Source organism: Ursus arctos, unplaced genomic scaffold (genome assembly GCF_023065955.2).
Source record: "Ursus arctos isolate Adak ecotype North America unplaced genomic scaffold, UrsArc2.0 scaffold_4, whole genome shotgun sequence".
Taxonomy (NCBI): Eukaryota; Metazoa; Chordata; class Mammalia; order Carnivora; family Ursidae; genus Ursus; species Ursus arctos.
Window position 1 is genome coordinate 89,090,856 of NW_026623056.1, and position 5,181 is coordinate 89,096,036.

A 5,181-nucleotide genomic window follows, 5' to 3' on the forward strand; every position below is an offset into this window, starting at 1 on the left:
TGTTAATCAGACCATGTGCCCATTTCTTTGAAAACTGTTACTGCGGTACAGAATGTGGTGATGGGAAGTTCCAGTAAGGGTTAACCTAATTCTTAGCTGGTGTTTGAAGTTATTTAAGATGTCAGCTTCAACTTCTGGATTTTACAGCTCACCCTAGGGTTTGCCATGGGATTGGCAAACCACTCTGCTCAGTACACAGCATCCTACTGTGGCGAAGGGAAGAGGGTTCTTTTTCCAACAAAGGAGAATTGGAATTAAGTGTCTGGAGATGAGCGGCATTCCTTCAGCAACTGCCAGCCTGGGGTCTAGACTGGGAAAAAAGGAACGCCAGGAGGAATTCCAAAGGCAGGGAATTATAAACCAGTGTCCAGGTTCATTTCTGCCCTTAGAGCCTTGAACTATGGTTATGGATCTATGACAGCACGGAATCCTGTGGCTCTTCAACCAAGAATCAAAGTGGTTGAAGATCTGACTGCATCTTCCAGTGAATGGCTTGGGTTTTGGTTCCTAAAATCACAAGGGCGGGATCTGCCAGGGTCTGTGTGTGAAGTCATGAGTCCAGGACTCTGCTGGGGTGGGGAGAAGGGGCAGGCCTCCTGGCTCTTCTTCTTTACGGCTATGTGACCTTGAGTGGCCTTGGTGCCATCAGGAGAGCGGTGAAGAACAACAGTACTTGACACAAAGGGGCAATGTGCCTATTACATGAAAATACACTGGAAGCGCCTAGCACAGCTCACGGTGCCTCCAAAACCCTCAGCTCAGGATAGGCATAAGTGCTTCTTAATGGGGTTGGGGGGCCTCTGACTGCCCCCACACCTCCCTGCTGTGCTCCGAATTAGGTGAGCTCCCTACGGGGTGGTGCAGGGTCGGCCAGAGAATCGTGGGGTTCTGGGCTGTAGGTGCAAGGACACTGCCTCCCTGACCCCCTGAGCCACAAAGCCTGGTGGGGTCTCCCCGGGCAACAAACTCAGAAAAGTAACCACCTTTGTTGAGGGCTGTTAGGCTCCTAGTGACAGGACCCTTGTCACGTCCACAAAGCTGGCCAGGGCTGGAGACATGCTTGTAACCCCCTCTCTGTCTCTGCCTCTCTCTCTTTCCTTCTTGCTGTTTCTGTCTCTGTCTCTGTCAGCAATGAAGCCATAGAAGTTATAGGGCAGAGGCAAATCCTAACACACTCCAAAGACCCAATTAACTGTGCACACGTGTAATGACAACCCAAAGAAGGTCAAGAACTTTCTTGAAACGGTAAAGTCCTCAAAGTATGGGCATAAATGATGCCAGGAGATCAATAAACAGGGACTCAAGGAACAGCTGTAAGTTTGCACCAAGTACCCCGATCTACACGGTGAGGGCTCTCTGACCGTAACCCCTCAACCTCAGCATCAGCTTTCGAAATCATAAATATAATTCATCCTCATGGTAAAAAGAAACAAACCAAACAGAAGGGAAAGTAAAAATTCCCTTTCATTTGCTGATCCTTTTCCCAGTCTTCAGAAGGAACCATTTAATAAAGGCTAATTATTAGTAATGTATTAATAATGAATAAAAATTATTTATGTAGTTTTTATATATTCTTCTAGAATTCAAATATATATTTCCTATCAGTGAAAAAGCAAGCAGTGGAATGGTAAGAAGGCTATAGTATAGTGTAACGGGTAGGAAATTTAGTATAGTATGGGATAATACATTTTGTTCTTTTTTTCCTTTCTACGTAAAATATCCGGGCAATGTTTCCATTTCAGCACATGTAGATTTTTCTTCTTGTTTTGAAAAGCGAAAGTCAATGTTACTAGACTGACTTGCCCAGGCTAATACTCTGGACTTTGGGGGTAGTTTCTACTTATTTGCTATTACAAATAATGCTACCGTGAGCGTTTCTTTATAGCCACTACTGTGTATTTATGCAAATATCTATAGGCTACATTCTTAAACAGTATTTTAAGAATTTAAACTGTGTTAGTTTGTACTTTTTAAATGAATGTTGCCAAATTCCTTCCAAGTTATTGTACTTACGAGCCAGCCCACTGCGTATAAGAATGTTTCTGTTTCTCATACTTAAACTTTACATTTTTGCCAACATTGAAAGTAACTCATTTTTATTATTTTTGTCTTAGTTTCTGTGCCTATGAGCCAGTTTGAGAAAATTTTCCTATGCTTTCATGTGAACTACTTATTCCAATCCTGTTTTTCTCTTCCTGTCGGTGGCTCCTTACTGATTTCTAAGAGCTCTTTGTATAGTGAAGAAATAAGCTTTGTCTACACATGTCATACTTACTAAGAATGGATTGCCATTTGTGTTCTGACTTTGGTTATGATGTTGTGTTTTTCTCTCAGGCAGAAATTGGAAAGGGCTGTGGAGTTAAGTAATTAGCCTCTTTAGTGACTTCTGGGATCCGTAATCTAACCAGCAAGAGGGTCCCTGAGGTTGACTTGGTGTTTTAGTGGTGGGTGTAGAATGTCTTGTGATTGGAGAAGCAGTTGGGTCTTTGCAGAACAATAGGGGCTTCTCTTACTTTGTGGCCCTGGGGAAATTTCAGGAAGATTAACCAAAATACCGCTACCCTACTGTTTCCAAGAATGCTTCTGGGTCTGTGGTTCTCAGCTCCCTGTAGGAGCAAGCCTCTGTAGGCGTCTCCTACGGAAATGACACATTGCTCGGCCTCATTTATTGAATATTGTGTGATGTGGGCCTTTGGTCCCAATTAATAGGGCAAGCTGTGCTTAAGCCAGCTCTTGAGCTTTCCACTGAGACAGCTGCTTGTCTGAAAAACCCAAAGAATATGCACAGAGGGAGTAGCATCCCCAATGCCTTCCTTTTCCCTGGAAGCTCTGGGTAAACCCAAGGGATACCAATTGAAACAAGTCAGGAGACATCAGGCCTGCTAGTGATTTGACCACACTCCCTCTGGCCAGACCTGGAATGATGGGTTAATAAACTGTCATCTCCAAAGGGTTCCTGATTTTTTTTTTATTTTGTATAATTCTTTCAGATTAATTTTTTGTCTCAGGTTATGAGGTGTTTCCATGATGTTTCAAATAAGATTACCTAGGAAATTAGTTTCCTAGGTAACAAATGACCATAAACGTGGTGACCTAAAACCGCGAAAATTGACTCTCTCACAGTTCTGGAGGTCAGAAGTCCAAAACCAAGGTGTCAGCAGGGCTGTGCTCCCTCCACAGGCTTTAGGGCAGATGCTTCCTTGTTTCTTCTGGCCTCTGGTGGCTCCAGGCACTTGCTGGCTGGTGGCTGCATCTGTCCAATCTTTGTCTCCATTTTCATGTGGCTGTCCCTTCCATGCCTCTGTGTGGCCTTTCCTCCTCTTAGAAGGACACCAGCCATTGGATTTAGGGTCCACCCTAAATCTAGGATGATCTCATCTTGGGAACTTCAATTTAACTGCATCTACAATGACTCTATTTCCAAATAAACTAACTTCATGAAGTTAGACACAAATTGTGGGGAGACTCTGAGGCTGCAGGTGGACATGAATTTTGGGGAGACTCTGAAGTTTCAGGTGAACGTGAATTTTGGGGAGACACTCTTTAGGCCACTACATCAATAATCTCAAAACTTTAAGGTAAATGTGGCCTCCTTTTAAGGGGCTAATATCCTAAATATATAAAGAACTCATACAGCTCTACACCAAAAAACCAAACAATCCTATTAAAACATGGGCAGAGGACCTGAATAGACATTTTTCCAAAGAGGACATCCAGATGCCCAACAGGCACATGGAAAGATACTCGACATCACTCATCATCAGGGAAATGGAATCAAAACCACAATGAGATATCAGCTCTCACCAGTTAGAATGGCTAAAATCAAGAAGACAAGAAACAAGTGTTGGTGAGGATGTGGAGAAAAAGGAACCCTCGTGCACTGTTGGTGGGGATGTAAATTGGTGCAGCCACTGTAGAAAACAGTATGGGGGTTCCTCAAAAAACTAAAAATAGAAATACCTTTTGATCTAATAATTCCGCTATCGTATATTTACTTTAAAAGACATATGCACCCCTCTGTTCATTGCAGCATTACTTACAAGAGCGAAGACATGGAAACAACCTAGGTGTCCATCAATAGGTGAATGGATAAGGAAAATGTGGTGTATATACACAATGGAATATTATGCAGCCATAAAAAGGGTGAGATCATACCATTTGAGACAACATGGATGGACCTAGAGGGTTTTATGCTAAGTCAAATAAGTCAGACAAATACCATAGGACTCCACTCATAAACAGAATCTAAAAAAATGAACAAACAAACAAACAAAAAGTGGAATCAGAACTATAAATAGGGAGAGCAAACTAATGATTGTCAAAGGGGAGAGTGGTGGAGGATTGGGCAAAACGGGTGAAGGGGAGGAATAAAAAGCAGAGCATAAGGGATGTGGTCAAGGATTTTGTAGTCGCGATGTAATGGGACGGAAGGTAGCTATACTTACAGTGAATACAGCATATGTATACACTTGTCAAATCACTGACTTGTACACCTGAAACTAACGTAACATGGTGTCAACTATGTTAAGAATAAAATAAACGTGGACTCCTTTTCAATACTCTGATAAGCTGAGAGCTGCAAGTAGCAGGTGCAGGGCTGACATTGTTGAGGCTGAAATTTGAGGTAGTATTACAAGTTCCTTGAGCCATTTCGAGAAGAAAGTTATCACCACATTTCTCCCCAAAATGATAATGCAGAATCCATAAAGATCTTGCTCAGAGATTCTTGATAACTTCTCATAACCTTCATACAACCTTTATCTACTGGGTGACCTTGGCAAGAGCCGTAGAGTATTCATCTATAAAAGGAGGAGCGTGGTGTACGCTATTTATTCAGGGTGTACGAGTTAAATAAGAAAATGCATTTGGAGTTTTTGGTGCAGTACTTGAAATATGGTAAATGTTTAATAAAGAAAAGCTTTAAAACTCTTTAAGAACTGAGAAAAACCTCCTGGACAGCATATACAATGAAAATGTTTGGGGGATATAGGTCTTTTTCTTTCTTTCTTCCCTTCTTTCCTTCTCCCCCCCCTCTTTCCTTCCTTCCTTCCTTTCTTTCTTTCTTTCTTTCTTTCTTTCTTTCTTTCTTTCTTTCTTTCTTTCTTTCTTCTCTTTCCTTCTCTCTCTTTCTTTTTAAAGATTTATTTATTTATTTGAAAGAGAGAGAGAGGACGAACAGGA